This window comes from Rhipicephalus microplus, chromosome 1 (genome assembly GCF_043290135.1).
Source record: "Rhipicephalus microplus isolate Deutch F79 chromosome 1, USDA_Rmic, whole genome shotgun sequence".
NCBI classification, from domain to species: domain Eukaryota; kingdom Metazoa; phylum Arthropoda; class Arachnida; order Ixodida; family Ixodidae; genus Rhipicephalus; species Rhipicephalus microplus.
This window is the reverse complement of record NC_134700.1, coordinates 302,248,820-302,266,556: the sequence shown is the minus strand read 5'-3', so window position 1 is coordinate 302,266,556 and position 17,737 is coordinate 302,248,820. Positions and strand designations below refer to the sequence as shown.

Sequence of the window (17,737 nt, the reverse complement as noted above, 5' to 3'; positions counted from 1 at the left end):
TTCAGTCACAAGGCAAGCGGCCGGAACGGATGGAAGCGCGAAAAATGATAAGAAATTCTGATGGCATCTTGGCGTGTCGTCGTAAAAAAGTGTTGGGAATTTTATCAGGACCGGTTGAAGTTTTAGTTTTCAAATTCAGGAGCAACGAAATAATACGGGGTAAAGATAAAATATCTGCAATGTCGTCATTACTTCGAGAAAATCGGTACAGTTGCTTGTTAGAGGCTGAAAAAACGTTATGGAAGTACAAATTAAAATGATTGGCAATAGTTTTCTTGTCGACAATAATTTCTCCTTCATGTGTTATTTGCTCAACACAATTGGCCTTTTTGCTCAAAAAGTTCCAAAATTTTTGTGGGGCAGACGTAATAAAATTGGGTAGAGTATCCTGAAAGTATCTAAACTTAGCTATCATCACAGCCTCGTTCAGTGTGTCCTGGGCAGAAAGAGTAATATTGCGTGGAGCACCCTTTCGTTTAAGCTGCTTTAGTTTCCTTTTCATGTGCAAGACATTTCACGTGATCCAAGGATTTGATTTGCGTGTTTTTTCTAATTTGCTAGGAATAAAATTATCTAGACAATGCAGGCATATTTCTTTGAATTTGTTCCACAATACTTCAGGGTCAGTTCCTTGAAAGCTGCTGACGGAAAGATCAAGGTGGTCCAGAACACTCTCGTCATTTGCACGTGAAAAGTCTTTCACGGTGATTGATTTGGCATGGCGCGTAGTGCAAACAGCCCGCATAGGACAAGAAAAATAAACCATCTCTTGATCCAAAAGGCCAGGGTCGACCGATACAGAAAAGTTCAATCGATCTCATTATAAAAACCAGGTCAAGCAAGGATGCACTTGCGCCATGCACCCGTATCAGTTGGGTAACAATTTGATGCATGCTTTGGCTTATCATAATATCAAAGAGGTACGACGTATGCTCAGTTTTTTGTGTTCAGAAAAGGAGAGCTCCAATCTATTCCTGGCAAGTTGAAATCGCCTGTTAGTATTATCATGCCTACATGTGTTCATGTAATCGTAAAGTGACCGAAAGAAATCGGGCGGTGAATTGGGTGCGCGATAAACTGCAAGAACGGCGAATGATCGTCGCCAAAAGGAAATTTTTATAATGACACTTTCGTGGTCTTGAATCTGATGTATTAAAAAAGATTTTATGTCGTGTCTGACAAGGATAGCAACACCGCCTCCTCTAGAAGCCCTATCTCGTCGGTATGCCCGATATGACGGCGGAAATACGTTCTCATCGCAAATTTCAGGCCGGAACCATGTCTTGGTTAGAACAACCACATGTGGATTGTAGTCTAAAATTAACGCTTCTAATTTCTGCGCCTTGTTGACAATACTACGAGCGTTCAAGTTCAAAATTCGTAGTTCTTTATCAACAGGAGTCACGAGTCAGGGACTGGGTGGGCGGCTTTTTTGGCTGGTGATTTTAACCCTAGCGTTCTTTGCATTGTCCCATTTGTACGTATCTCGGTCTACATGAATTTTGTCGTAATTGAGGGTTACTTTCTTGCCCTGACCTTTTTCAGACTTTGCGCTCTCCCACAAAAGCTTTCTTTTTCTGAGAGTCTCTTTTGAATAGTCATTTTGTAATGATACGTCAGAACCTTTAAGTTTGTGCACGTTTTTTAACATTTTTTCTTTCTCGTTGTAGTCCTGAAAGAACACAATAACTGGAAGTTGGCTGCCCGGCTTTCCAATTCTATGAATTCAACCGACAAAACGACATGGTGCTTGAAGTTCATTGGCAAAAAGATCAGTTCAAACGTCCTTTCTTAAAGTTTTGGGGGTTTCCGAGAGATTTTCCTTGATGCCAAAAACAATAAGATTTGAACGCCTAGTTCTGTCTTGTATGTCAATAATTTTTTCTTGAAGAAAGTCAACCTTTTGTTCAACACTATCTATCTTGTCTACTCTTTTTTCTAGTTGATTGATTCGCACAGACAAGTCCGTAAGTAATCTCTGCATGCCATCCTGCTGAGTTCGTAAAGCAGCCACTTTGGAAGTCAACACCTTCTGGCCCTCCAAAATTTGCATTAACATTTCATGAGTACTATTTTTCGTCGACAGACTGTTGGATACATCCGAAGAGGGTCCGGGATTCATCTCAACGTCACCGCACACAAGTAGCCTGCACAACCAATACACATCATAGGCAATGTGAAGGCACTTCCGTGGGCACGGCAGAACCAGAAGACCATGACCGTCACTTTTGATAGAGTAATAATAATCAGCAACCTGCACAAGGTAGGCGAAAAGCTTGTAAGGCAACATGCTGGAAACTGGTCCACCGTGCCCACTGAAGAAGAACGCCTGAAACCGTTCTTTTAAAGGCTGTCTTGTCGATGCCACGTGTGCATCAGCTAGGGTGTTGTGCAGGGCCGATGGGGGAGGGGAAGCCGAACTGGATAACATTGGTGCGTCCGGGTAGTAGAGGCACGTGTCGGTAGCCCATGAAGCAGTGGTTTGTCCCGATGAATGGGTGAGACCAAGCAGAAAAACCTGCACAAGGTAGGCGAAAGGCTTGTAAGGCAACATGCTGGAAACTGGTCCACCGTGCTCACTGAAGAAGAACGGCTGAAACCGTTCCTTTAAAGGCTGGCTTGTTGATGTCACGTGTGCATCAGGTGGGGTGTTCTGCAGGGCCGATGGGAGAGGGGAAGCCAAACTAGATAACGTTGGTGCGTCCGGGTAGTAGATGCACGTGGCGGTAGCCCATGAATCAGTGGTTTGTTCCGATTTGTTCCATGAAGCAGTGGTTTGTACCAAACAGAAAAACCTGCTCAAGGTAGGTGGAAGGCTTCTAAGGCAACATGCTGGAAACTGGTCCACCGTGCCCACAATCGGCCAGTGATTGAGTGTCATTTTGCTCTGTTTTACTTTTTTCTTTTCATGTTTATTTCTTCTACCGCGAAGGGAGTTGTTACCTTGAGTATCGGTGCGTATGCTTGGAGAGAGACGAAGGACGCTTTGCACCTACGCTGGCGCAGCCGTCGGCGGTGTGCGGGCTTCTGTGTGTGTGTAAGTGTGTGACGCTTCAGTGCGTGCCCGTCAAGAGTGCGCGTCGTGGCTTCGCCCCATCGATGTGGACAATAGAGGTGCCCGGGGCACTGACCTACTGGCGCTGTGCTCTGCTCTTGGCGGTCAACGAGAAACCCTGCTGCCTTTTCCACCATGGCTCCTGCGCGAGGCCCGCTGACAGCAGGTATATGATGCCGGCCAACGCCAGGGCGCCTCGCAGCCAGTTCCGGTTCGGCCTCCCTGATCACTGGACAGGCCCGGCTTCCCGCAACGTCCCAGCTCCGTCATCGAGCCAGAAATGCGGGGCCTTCTAACAACAACTGAAGCGGCGTCCGTCGGACTCGTGAATAATCAAGAGCAGCAACGAGCCGTCAGAGAGCCCCCTTCCGTGCCTCTGATCTCGCACTCGGCCATCGCAACTAGCGGACATTGTCACGCTCTTCCGCCCCCCTCCGTGCAGTGGACGCTATTCTTCCCAAGCACCACGAACATTAGTCCCACTTTACTGTGCTCCCTTTCGCAATTATTTTTATAGTCTCATGTGTTTATTTTGTTATAATGTTTTTTTTCTCCTATGTCACCATTCTTTAGCAGCAGTTAGAGGGCTGGACTGAGGTTAGCTGTCGCTCGTAGCGGTGTCATTTTAATTGCGTGGGTGACGTCCGGCTGTCTTTGCAGACCGGTAAAGGGCAAATTTAGAAGAGGGGGATGTGAGAATTGAGGCTAGCCCGCTGCCTTTGCGCGGGCTTTGCCGCCTTTTCTGCCGTTCTTATGTCCCGACATGACTCCCCTCCTCCGCTGTCTGCCGCTCTGGGAGAGCGGAGTGACGTTTGAACCCCTCTCACCCAGTAGCGGGTGTCGACTGTGGTGCCGCGCGCAAGGTCTCCTGAGAGGTTTTCCCGCGTGTGCGTTGGGAGCTGGTCAGATACTCTTTGGGAACTCTTTGGGACAGCTGACGGTGAGCCAAGCAATCTTTTCTGTCCGTCGACTCCCGTCGCTCGGAGCTCGTCGGACTTCGCTGACGGCGCTTCGCGACCGAGGCGAACGCTCACCTTTCGTTGCCCCTCTGCGTATGCTCGGCCGAAGGGTGGTACGGTGTCCTAGTGCGTGGTCAAGCTACGCCGACCCATTTCCCTCCGAAGCCAACGCGAGCGCTTTTGCCCTCGCTCGAGCTAGCGGGCCTTGGTCCTGGTGTCTCCGTGAATCACCTTTACCACGGAGACGTGCTCGTGGCACCCTGTGTAGTACTTTTACGCCCGTGGCGTGGATAAGCACATTTGCTTTCCGGACGCGCCTTTGCAACAGGCTGTACTGTGTTTCGTGTTGCCACAGACTATAATAAAGTGTAGCAACTTTGAGCAGTATCGTGTTCTCGCCACCGCGACGGTTAACGCGTACCCTGCGGCTCACTAAGACCGGACCAACGCTAGTGGCCGTTCTCCTTCGGGATATGTGTCGCTACAACTTCCACCCATTTAGTGAAATTATCCGTGATCACCAGCAGGACGTCATTAGAATCCAGCGGATATGAATGCAGCGCACTCACAGCACTACCAGCTGTTGGCGAGCGCTCCGCACTGACAGCAATACCAGCTGCCCCCATGTGCGCTGTGGCACCCGGCTCCCGGAGCCCGTCAAACACCTTCCGACAAAATGGATCTTTCTGCTGAGCTTCTAATGGTTCCCTTCTGCTGAAAACAATTTCTGGGCTAACGACAGCCTCTACGTGGTTCATACTTTTGCCTTGAACTAACGTTTGCTCCGCTGTTTCCATTAGCGCGAGTGTCTCGCTCTCAATTTTTCAATTCACTTTATTACCTTAAAGACCCTCTAGAGGGGGTATTACATAAGGGGTGGGAAACGTACAACAATTGTAATACATATGCAAGATGGGTACAAGTATGAACAGGGATAACCAATACAGAAATAAAATCAGTATACAGTATCAGTATACATATTAACAGGCGTAACACCTTGCCAAAAAAAAAAAAGAAGACGAATTGAGAACCAACCAGTGGCACAAAAAGGAACAATGTAATGTATTCAAATTGGAAAGAAACGAGTGGCATTTTGTGTAAATGTTGAGTCGCACATTATGGTGACGAGATCAGTGGAAAGGCCATTCCAGTCGGAAGCTGCACGAAAAAAAAAAGGAGGCGGAAAATGTCGTGGTACGGGCGCATGGCCGGCCGACATGAAAGGAATGAGTGGTGCGGTGAGATGTGCGGGCAGGAGGCAAGATGTAGGGCAGGTGGCCCAGTTGACTGTGATAGAGCTTGTAGAACAAAATGAGGCTGGCAACTCGGCAACAAATGTTAAGGTTTGAAAGATTGGATTCTTGTTTAAGAGATGAAACACTCACGTTATATGAATACGAGTAATGAATGAATCTAGCTGCTCTATTCTGGAGTGATTCTAGTGCGTCGGTTAAGTATGCTTGATGAGGGCTCCAGATAGGCGACGCGTATTAAAGTTGGGTACGAATTAAAGATTTATAAGCTTGTAGTTTTACTGGAGGGGGAGCATGACGTAAGTGCCGCTTTAAGAACCCAAGCAATCTGTTAGCTGATGATATGATATTGGTAATGTGGACACGCCATGATAAATCGTTACTCAAAGTGATTCCCAAGTACTTGTATGTGATGACATTTTCCAATGCAACTTTACCGATTTGATAAGAATAGGTGAGCGTGCTACGCCGATGGTGAAACGAGAGAGACTTTCATTTATTAGGGTTTAGTGTCATTAGCCAACGATTGCACCAGTTAAACACATGGTTAATGTCATCTTGCAATGCAACTTGGGCTGATGTATTAGTAATAGTACGGTAGATTACGCAATCGTCTACAAACATACGAATATTGCTGGGTACATGAAAAGGTAGATCGTTAATGTATACTAGGAATAATAGGGGTCCAAGAACAGATCCTTGCGGGAAGCCTAATGTTACTGCCAGAGGGTAAGAGTTATGTCCATTAACGGTAACGAATTGGTAACGATTAGTCAAAAATTCTCGAATCCAAGTTAAAATTTTAGGGTCTAAGTTTAATTTTGAAAGTTTCAACATCAGGCGGTTGTGGGGTACTTTGTCAAATGCCTTTGCAAAGTCAAGAAAGATAGCATCAGTCTGTATGTTATTGTCCAGGTTAGTGTGCAAATCATGAACGAAAAGGGCAAGTTGGGTTTCACAGGAAAAATTTTTTTGAAATCCATACTGTGCGGAATGAAAAAGTTATTAGAGTCCAAGAAGTGCATGATTTTGGTGTGAATGACGTGTTCCATGAGCTTGCAAGGCACGCTTGTTAAGGAAATGGGGCGATAATTGAGAGGACATGATCTATCGCCTAATTTCAAGACTGGAATGACCTTTCCTATTTTCCAGTTTATTGGTAGGTTACCTGTGCATAATGACTGACAGAACAATAGTGATAAGTATATGGCAGACATGTGCTTGGTATTTTTCAGAAATTTTGAGGCAGACATGTGCTTGGTATTTTTCAGAAATTTTGAGGTAATATCGTCTGATCCCACTGAATAAGAGAGATTGAGTTTGTCTATTAACGATATTATTCCGGAAGCGACGAAATCAATACTGGGCATTGCAGAGACGATGCTAGACCGAAAAATCGGAAGGGGACTGTTAGTTTCGTTTGTGAACACGGAAGTGAATGCTAAGTTAAATACTTCTGCACATTCAGAATCACTAACTTCCCCTCCCGAAAGATTATTCAAAATAATACGTGGAATTTTCTTAGGGTTAAATACTTCCCAAAATTTCCTAGGATTATTTACCAAGATCTTCGGAAGATCAGTATGAAAAAGTGTTCTTTTTGCGGTTCGAATGGCATTATAATAAAAGGTTTCAGCTTCTTTATACCTATCCCGTGCGCTGGCGGTAGCTGCGTGTTTAGCTGCACGAAAAAGTCATTTTTTCTTATTTTCAAGTTGCTTTAAAAATTTAGAAAACCATGGATTTTGATGATTAGAACGGAAGGTGGTACTGGGAATAAACTTGTTTGTTAGCTCCTTAATTTTATTTTCAAAAAATTAACCAGTTATCGTTCACTGATCGTTCACTTAATGTTGTTTCAAAATGAGGTAGGAAGGCTTCAAGTTCAGCGTTTATTGCGTTGTAATCCCCCTTGTCGTACAGACGTATAGTTTTACTGCATGGTTTGCGTAGTTTAGGGACGCATTCAAAAACAGCATAAATAACTTTGTGGTCGGTAATCTCAGGAAGAAGTGTAATATGTGACAAGCTTTCGGGTTTAGTTGTCGGTATTAGATCCAGAATATTAGAAGTTTCACCAGCGATACGTGTAGGTTTTGTTATTAGCTGTGTTAGGTTAAAATTTAAGCAGACGTTAATGAATTCTTTTGTTCTGGAGTGGCCTGTTATTAATCGGTTGGTGTCTTGCCAATCGATGTCAGGAAGATTAAAGTCACCAAAAAATAGGATATGCGCGGTAGGATATTTAGTAGTTAGCTGGTTGAGTATATCGTCTAAATCTTGTGCGAAACTTGAGTCATTGTCCGGTGGCCGATAGCACACACCTAGCAGAATTGTCTCCGGTACAGCGCGGCAGACAAACCACAGAATTTCCAGCTTGCAAGGGACATTTACAAGTGAACAGGATAACTGCTTATTGACAGCGATAAGTATGCCACCGCCACGTGTTTGTTTCCTGTCTTTCCGGAAAACAACAAACTCTGGCGATTCGGCAAGGACCTCACTATCGGTGACGTCATCCTTCAACCATGTTTCTGTGAGAACCAGTATGTTGCTGTCCGATGTTGATACAAGGTTTGATACTGCGTCGCGTTTTGAAAGGAAGCTACGTATATTAGTGAAGATTAGAAAGAAGGAAAGGCTTGTTTTAGGTGTTGTAACATTAACACGTTTTGTTTATTTTTTTGGACAACGGGGCGATTGCTTGGAAATTTCGTTTACAGTTTGGGAGTTTTCGTTGAAAACGTGTCTTTTTACCAAGAAACAAAGTCTTGTACCGCACGGAGAAGGGCTCAGATTTCGTAGGGGCAAATTCAACAAGATGCTTTCGGGCTTTTCGAACGGATTCGGAGAAATCTTCCCCAATACTGTAATTAGTACCTTTTAGTTTGCGTCCATTCGAGAGAATTTCCTCTTTGGTTTTAAAAAAAGTGAATTTGGCTATCCTAGGCCGCTTGTGATCATGCCGGTGCCGACCAAGGCGGTGAGCACGTTCAATAAGTTTAGGGTCAAGAGTTAAGTTTAGGTGGTGTTGCGATAGTGGTTAATAAGTATTTCTTCGGAGTCTGAAAATTTTTCGAACGGGTTCGGATCAGGGAGGCCGTAAAAGATGAGGTTATTTCTTCTGGAACGATTTTCGGCGTTGTCAACCCGCGCCTCTATGTCGCAGATTTGACGGGCCATTATTGCGGTGTTACCATTAATTGTTTTGACATCCTTCTTAACTGTCACAAGAGCTTGGTAGTGAACTTCAAGCTCCGTAATACGTTTAGTTAGATCAGCCATGGCTTTGTTTGTTGTTAGTAGCGCAGATTTAAGTCCCTGCGTTTCCTCGAGCAGTGTAGACTGACCCGTAGATAACTTTTGCAACTCGGAAAGAATAAGGCTTGCTGAGAGGGGGTCTTTAGGTGGATGGTCCTTAGGGAGAGAGTTTGGGCCAGGATTGGATTCCACGTCCCCCGACAGAAGTAAGAGAGCGCGAGCGACATTCACGCATTGAATGGCAAGGACACAACAGCAATGTGGGCTCGGTAGCTGTACCAAAAAATAATTGCTATTTTTTTTTGTGAACAGGTCATATGGTACGCTAACCTGCATTGCAAAGACGAAGGGGTTAGTGGACCGTGCGATGGCACAGCCACAGAGCCCACAAAACTTGACGGGTGGTTTCTGACAATTTATAGCTGTTGTCGTTGAACTGGTTGACGACGGCGGTGATACGATGATGACGTCGGTGGTCCCGTGATTTGCTGGCGGCACAGCAGGACAGCCGGATACGTTAGCGGCACGCATGAGAAGGACGGTGTCATACCCGGTGCAGAGTCACTCTCGGCACGTTGGAACATCCGATGAGGCAGCCAGCAGAGCAGGAACCAGCAACTGGGCGATGATAGGGGCGAGCGCCTGCATTGCGAAGACGAAAGGGTTAGTGGACCGTGTGATGGCGCAGCCACGGAGCCCACAAAGCTTGACGGGTGGTTGCTGACAATTTATGGCTGTTGTCGTTGAACTGGTTGATGACGGCGGTGATACGATGATGACGTTGGTGGTCCCGTGATTTGCTGGCGGCGCAGCAGGACAGCCGGATGCCTTTGTGGCACGCATGAGAAGGACGGTGTCATACCCGGTGCCGAGTCGCTCTCGGCACGTTGGAACATCCGATGAGGCAGCCAGCAGAGCAGGAACCAGCAACTGGGCGATGATAGGGGCGAGCGCCTGCATTGCAAAGACGAAAGGGTTAGTGGACCGTGCGATGGCACAGCCACAGAGCCCACTTCCGAGTTTGTCACGTGACTTGACTCGTGTCAGACTGGAGCATGCGATAGTGCGTCGGCCGCGGCATTGTTCTTACCCTTACGGTATCGAACGGTCGTAACCCTGCAGCAGCATTGGTCAACGCGCCAAGCGACCACTTGGTTTGTTCAAGCGTCTCAACCATGTGAGCACCTTGTGGTCCGTCTCAATCACAAACGCAACTTCGTTAGTGTAAAAGTCAAACTTCCGGAGAGCGAAAACTGCCGCAAGACATTCTTTTTCGGTTACCGTGTAGTTCCTCTCCGCCGGCGTCAACATACGGCTTGTGAACGTAATCGGTCGGAAGGAACCCCCATGCTCCTGAAGCGGAATTGCTCCTAAGCCCTGGTCGCTTGCGTCTGTGTGAATTCCAAGCTCCCTGTTTCAATCGGGTAACTGCAGCTCAGCCATGTTGTCCAGCAACTTCGTGAGACGATGCAGTGTGGCCTCCTGCTCTTGGCTCTAAGCCCAATGCTCGCCATTCCTCAAGAGCTTTGTCAAAGGCGCTTGCACTGCCGCGCAGTCTGGAATGAACTGGCGATAAAGTTCACCATCCTCAGGAAGTGCCTCAGCTCACCGATATTGTTCGGCGATGGATAGCTGACTATCGCTTCAAGCTTACCCTTATCCGGCAAAATGCGACCCTCGTCAAGCGTAAATATCAATAATGTTACAGTTGAGCCCGCTTATAACGAACCTGAGTGTGACGCCGCATCCGATCGCTGTGTATCCCGAAGTTCGTTGTTAAAGAAACATTAAAAAAAGTTGCGAGTGAAAACACAGTTTTTTTGCCCCCAAAGGTCTGTGATGCACATGTTTCGAAAAGCAGAAGCGTTAAGTGCGGTCTCGTGTTCATTTAAAACGACAGGGTGCTTGTTCGCCGAGGCCCATGGCATAAGCTGCATGAGGCACTGGCTCCAAAGTTTCGTCGTTCTCGCAATTCGATTCCTCCAAATTGCTCTCGCCGCCTACTTCATTCACAATGCCCCAATCCGTGCACGGTTCCGTAGTGTCGGCACCATCATTGGCCGTAATTAAATCATCGCAACACATGTCTGACCCGCTCTTCCAGGTCAGAGTCGACGACGTGCTACCACAAATCGCCGCAGCAGTTCAGAAGCTTTAGGCTTGGCCTCAGGCCCGACGTCGCCGATGTCGGCTTCGCGAAAACAGTTTCACGCGCAGTAGCCGTCACCACTGCCCACGAAATATTCACCATCTCTACAGCTGAATACCGGGACACCCGAAGTGGCAAGTTGGCTGCCTGGTGGTCAACAGCTATGAGCAAGCGCTTCGCAACGCGGCACCTAATTCGCAGATTACGCTCAAGCCAAGCGCTCACACTTTCGATGTTTTGTTGAGCGGCAGAAAAAAGCGTGCTAGTCCTCCCGTGGGCCATCATGACAACATACGCACACCAAGAGCGAGCAAGACACGCACATGCGACATGCATGCCAAAACGCGTGGAACAGCTCTGGGGCTGTTTGCAGTCAGAAAACGAAACTAATTCGAGCCAGCGTGGCGGGCGTTGCGTAGCGGTAGAGACGGGCGAAGCGGTTGTGATCAAGAGAGGAGAGCAGACTTGCGAGAGAAGGGCAAGGAGTTGTGATAAAGAGAGGGGAAGATGGGGCGGGAGGGCGACCTTGCAACCAAAACACACATGGGAAGGAGGCAGGTTGGGTAGCTTGCATGAAAGGTTTGTGAAACTCGCACGTAGAAAAACTTGAAAAGAGTGCCTGCACGCGCACCTGCGCGCGCAGTAGTCAAAGCATGGCCGCCTGGATAGGTGTGCGCGGCGGTGTTTAAAAATTCGGCGGCCGTGGTCAAAAACCGTTTTGTTGCGCCGGCGGGTTTCCGTGGCCTCACGAACTTCGATATTTCGGGATTCGTTCCGCACAAATTAACAGCTGTTTTCGTGCTTCCGCACGTGCGTGGAAGGCATGCTGAGTTGAGTGTGAAGTGTGCGAGAACAAGTCCTAAACACGAAAAGAATCGCAAATTCTCAAAGTCGGTGGGGTAGCGTACGCTTGTGCACTAGACACAGACTATCGAATACAGTCGGTGGCCGACGATGTTGGCAAATGGTCTGGTCACTCCAGGCCGGCGATGCCAAGGACAGTACCAGCGACCAAAAACAGGGTAGATGGCCGACCAGTCTTTGAAAGATCGGTGGCAGTGTGAAAACACAGGCTTCGTTTGGCGATGCGGGGGTGCTCAGAGTAGCGGAGGGATAAAGGACAGAGGGGTGCTTAACGAAAATCAGCCGAAGCATGAAGGAAGGAAACAGCTTTCCTTCGTCCATGGGTTGGGGAGAGCGGCAACTAGAGGGTCACAGAGATAGAGTAGGTGTTCACTAATAAGAATGTATGGGCACCTCACCGATGCCTGATCGGTGGTCGAAATTGGTTTCCCGGGAAGTCGGCAGACCACTTACTCCGTTCACTGTAACCGATCAACAGCGCTCAGAGACGTTCATTGTAAGTGCGATTTTGTGCCATTGAACCAATGTATATTTTCACAGTCATGCGGATATTGTTCGTTTTAAGCGAAAGTTCATTTTAAGTGGGGCCGTGGGGCCGTTATATGTGGGCTCGACTGTATTCGGGTCGCTGCTATCTGAGCTTTGTTTGGGTTCAGAGTGATGCCCGTGGACCTCAGCCTTTCTAGAATGTCTCTCAAGTGGCGCAAGTGCTCTTCGAACGTTTTCGAGTAAACCACTATGTCATCTAGATGTGCGAGTGCGTGCTGCCACTTTACATCTCCCAAAACACGGTCCATTAGCCTCTGATACGTAGCGAAAGCTTCCACCAAGCCAAAAGACATTCTCCTGTATTGGAAAAGTCCCCTGTGGCACGTGAAAGCTGACTTCTCTTCATTCCGCTCGTCCATCTCAACCTGAAAATATTCACGGCTAGCATCGAGCGTAGTGAAGCACTTCGCCCCACCTAGGTTGGATACCAACGATGAAATGAAGGGAAGAGGGTACGCGTCCTTCTTCGTACCCTCATTCAGCCTGCGGTAGTGTACCCAAAGGCGATACGTATCATCTTTCTTTGGAACTAGCATTACCGGGAAACACCATGGGCTGTTTGACCTCTCAACTATGCCTGTGTCAAGAAGTTCATCCAAAGCGACGTCAAGTGCTTTCCGCTTAGCCAAGCTGATCGGTCGGAGTTGCATTTCCAAGGTCGTGCATCACTAGTGCCAATTCTATGCTTGACCAGCGTAGTGCAACCGGAAAGGTCAGTAAACATCGCGTCATACTCGTACAACGCGACGACAGCTGCGCTCGTTCCCCTTCTAGTAGGCTCTGTGCCTCTACCCGAAAGCGGGTCCACTGACCTTCCCTGCAGTGTGGCACATTGTTTCGGCGGGGTAGTTACTCGCTTTCTCGACTCACTTTCCTCCTGGCGTGTTCGTGCCTCTCTCTGCGATTGGCATGCCTTTTTCAATGCGGAGCCTCAGAGAAAAGCTTTAGCGCATCTCCGTCGCGCTCGTGCTAACCGTTGTTTGCAATGTCAATCACAATACCCGACTTGGCGAGGACGTCTCCCTTAGGATTAGAGACATTGACAGCCCAGGAAGATGCGCGAAACGTTGTAGCCTCACGCGTCTACCCAGCGGATCACGAGCCTAACTGCGCCGCTCGATTGTGCTGTGCGCCTAGCAAGGTAGAAGATGGTGTTGCTTTGTCTCAAGCGGATATTGTTCTCGCGGAGATGGTGCAACACGTCGTCGCCGAACAAAAAAGCACTTGCCCCAGTATTCAAAAGTGCTACGAACTTCTTTCGAGCTATCGTTAACTCGATTAGCGGCGCGAGCGAGCCTACGGCCTGACTTGCGCGACAGACTGACGGTGCAAGTGATCTGAGTGCATTGGTGGAATTAGTGATCACTGCGCGATGCCCGATGTGGATCACTAGTGGCGCTGTCCATTTCCCGAACCACGCGTTTGCTCTTGACCCGGTGTGCGGTCGCGTTCACGGGCGATGTGCCCCAACGCGCCACACCGATAGCAAGGACCGCGGACACCACGCTGGCTCGATTGTAAGTTGCCTCGATCAGGTGGTCCTCGCTCTGGGTTGCGCCGCTCGTTAGGCCTCGTGTCGACCGCGTGCTCCTGCCTTGGAATGTCATGCGCGAGGGCAGCGTGGGCCGTATGGAGCGTGTAAGCGTAGGGGTCTGTAGCGCGGTCTGACAGCTCCCAACCGTGTGGTGAGTGTTCATCAGCGAACGATGCTGACGCACTACCAATAAACGCTTCTGAGGCTACCATGCCGCCATTCCACGCACAGCGGCGGAGGTGTGCGATACGTTCGCGCAACGAGAATGTCCCCTTGTATGCGCTTTGCCTCGGTGGCGAGCTCTTCAAGGTCTGCGAACTTACATTCCCTGAAGTGCGCTGCAAAAGTCGGGCGCGCTTGTCGCATAACGCGCTCGACTTTTTCTGCGTTGGTGACGTGAGGATTAGCGAGACAATACAGTTCGTCCAACGCCCGTACGTACTCCAGCAAGGATTTGTCCGAATGCTGGGTGCGTAGCTCCTATTCCCTCTGCAAACTCCACTCATAATTAGCCAGTAGGAATTCACCGCGGAAGCTGTCGCGGAACTCTTCTATTGTGCGGGCGCGATGTCCGATTAGTCGGAACCATTAAGCCGCTTGCTCCGTGAGCGACACCGGGACCACACACTCAAGAAGTTCGGCATCAGAAAGCCCCGTCGCCGGCGACAATAGAGCATCTGGTCAAGATACTCGTTGGCGCTCTTGCAGACGTGGTAACCCGTGCAGGTATTTATGTCTACCTTGACATGTGGTCGCACAGTCTGTACGGGGGCCTGCACTGTGTTTGGCAGGGCGCTCGCAAGGCTTTGCATAAGTGACAGTGTACTCTGTAAGAGTACCTCGCTCGAGGGCAAACTATTGCCTGCAGACTCGCCAACAGTTGCGGCGCATGTCGGAACAGCTTGTGGGGGTGCCTCCCTGTTCACGTCGCGAGATGTCGGAGCGCAATGCGTGACGCTTTCCGTCGTAGGCCTAATCTCTGCAAACGCGGTCTCTGCACCCTCTTGATCATCCCGCGTGAAACGACCAAAATCTATGTTGTCAGAAAGTCCTAACAGTGCCACCACGTTAGCCAAAGGATCGCCACTCTGCCACGCGACATCAAACAACACTGACAAACCTTGGAATTTCGACATGCCTGTTATCCTAAGTGTGGAGGAGCGTCGGTAGTTGCTCACTTCCACAAAACTAGCCGCGTTGCCTAATTCGTTACATTGGGCGCCGGATGTAGTTGTTCCGTCCTATGTACGGCTAACGCAGAAGCCTGTCTATACCCAATGTTCCAGCTGCACACAGTCGTACAGTGCACGATTAACGTCCCCTATTCGTAGCTAGTCTCATTGCAGCTACACAGGTTCAGGCGAATAAGGCAACAGGCTACGTCAACAACACTTTTTTGCTAGGCGTTAGAAATAGCGCGCAAATGTCGCGGGGAGATAGTACAGAAACAAAAGTAGACGCTTACTCCTTGGTCGTTGATGTCCTCGGCTCGCAGGGGGTTGCGGGTTTGACCTCTTTCGTTCTTGGCCGGTGTCAGAGAGAACATGCAGCTGTACGCATGCATGTTTTGTTGCCTGATTCGGTGTTCCTTTCCCTGACAAGAATACTACCTTTTCTGGCTGAGGGAGCAGAGACATGTTCTGCACGCCGGTAAAGGGGGATCGCGAGCTGCGGCCTTGGGGTGTTCCCGCAACTAGGCTTTCGCGTTGCCATAAAAGGGAAAGGGAGGCTGGGCGCACGTGCTCCGCCACAGTAAACATATTTATAATTTACTAAAATCAAGCTTTTTATTGATATAAGCGGATAAAAGACGCCCCCCATCCCCGGATTTCTTCAGTGGGCATGTCGGCTGGTCATCTTGTAGCACCATGTTCAAGCCGCTTCTTTTTTACGTGCAGGTTAGTAACAAAGTATCATCTGTTAAAATTAGCAATCGTTATTTCGTCCAGCTGACGTGCCCACATAGCTTGTATACCTTGTATTGTGACATTAAGCAAGTGTTTTTGTCCCTACTGATGCTATGCGGGGACGTTGAAACCAATCCAGGACCCTCCACTGCGGATTGTTGTCACAGTTGATTGAAGGTCAAAACAACCTTTAAAAAAGGCTTGATGATATCGAGCTGAAATTGAAAACTGTGGAGGAAACTTCTGAGATAATTAAAGGGTTCAGCGATAAACTTCGCAGCCTGGAAAATACGGTTCAAGACCTAGAACGTAAGCTCGTTGATTTAGAGAACAGAAGCAGGCGTAACAACCTTGTTGTGTTCGGCATACCGGAAAAGAATGATGATGCCTCTGACGACCTCATGGATAGCTAGTCTGCAATGTGTTCAGGCATGCTTTAGACGTGAACGTAAACTCAGTCGAGCGAATTCATAGGCTAGGGCGAAGGCAGCATGGTAAAAATCGCCCAGTGATCGTGAAGTTTTTGGACCACAGGGAAAAAGTTAACGTTCTCAAACGTTGCTTCAAATTAAAAGGGAAGGGAATCTCAGTCTCGGAGGATTTCTCTGCAAGCACTCGGCACGTCAGGAAGTTACTATGGAACAGCACTTCAGATATTAGGAAATCTGGCACAAAGGTTAAACTTGTACATGACAAAATTAAGATTGACAATCGATTGCTAACATTAGATGAAGTTCAGCATGGAATGGTTTCTGCGAGCAGACCGCTTACCAGAGCAACTCGCAACAAATGAAACGACAAAAACGGGAGACTTTTCCGATGCCTAAATATCAACGCCCGTAGTATTCTAGCAAAAAGCGATGATTTAGACAGCGTTGTGTTAACGTATCACCCTCACCTCTTGATAATAACTGAAACCTGGCTTCGCACCGACGTTAGTGACGATGAGATCACGCCCCGGGGTTACCGCATCTATCGCAAAGATAGGAGTAGTCGAGGCGGCGGAGTTGCAATCATATTTAAGGAAACCTTACAAGTTGAAAGATTAGCCGATATACCAGATCTTGAATGCGTAATTGTGAAAGTAGACACAGGTGATCTTAAGTTCATAGTCGGCGCTTTTTGCTGCCCCCCAGGCACAGACGAAGTATTCTTTGATAAGCTTAATGAATTTCTTTGCATGGTCCACAGCTGCTCTAGTAATATAATAGTTGGCGGTGATTTCAACGTTCCTTCAGTTATATGGGATACTGATTTTCCTGTACCGTCTTCAAATGCAGCGAAACGTTTAGTCGATATAGTCCTTTTTCATGATTTAACTCAACTAGTTAAGCAACCAACCCGCGTACAGAATGCTACTGCTACAACTCTGGATCTTTTTTTCATTAGCAACAGCATGCTGCGTCGTGTGGCAGACACCAATGTGCTTGATGGAATACCCGATCACAAATTGGTTTACATGTGCACTAATCTTAATGACGTTCCAAAAGGCTAGAGGGAAGAACGCGTGGTGTCTGTCTTCTCGCGCGCAAAAGACGTAGAAATACTGGACCCATTAGACTTACATTTTTCTCGATTCACTTTACTTTCTGAATCTAGTACTTGTACTGTTAACAACCTTTGGTGTTTCTTCAAAAACCTTGTGTTGCAGTGCGTTCATGACTTTGTGCCAGAAAAAGTGAAAATAATAAAAAATGTTAGCCCATAGATTACTATGCCAGTTGTTCGTTTGGGGCGAAAGGCAAACAGGATAAGAAAACGGCATCGTCAGAACCCCACTCCGTCGACCATGCTTAAACTCGGTAAGGTGCGTAAAGAATTAAAAGACAGTATCAAGGAAGCGAAAGATCAGTACTATAACGTCACTTTAGAAAACTTCTTGCTGTCATCCCCAGCGAAATTCTGGCAGCATTTCGCCCCAAACAAGAAGCGTTTTCATAATATATGTGTTAATGGGACTATCGTAACTAGTAAAAAAACTATTGCAGAATCTTTTAACACGTTTTTTTGTTCAGTGTATACTGATGACGATGGAAGTAAACTATGTTCAAGAACGCTTCATGATATCCCACCAATAAGTGACCTTACAATATCTGAGGAAGGAATCTTGTCTCTACTTCTTAACATAGATCCCAAAAAGGCGCCTGGTATTGATAGCATACCTAATGCGTTCCTTGTGAGGTATGCTGAATGGTGCTCGAAGTTT

The 17,737-nt window shown here is 47.8% G+C and overlaps 1 protein-coding gene and 1 pseudogene across 3 annotated transcripts in view; one reads left to right on the top strand and one right to left on the bottom strand.

The window, feature by feature from the left end:
• Positions 1-17,737, top strand: part of LOC119159474 (mitochondrial mRNA pseudouridine synthase RPUSD3) — a 112,030-nt gene that overhangs the window by 41,799 nt on the left and 52,494 nt on the right. The window lies entirely within an intron of this gene.
• On the bottom strand, positions 7,944-9,059 carry LOC142771378 (uncharacterized; annotated as a pseudogene).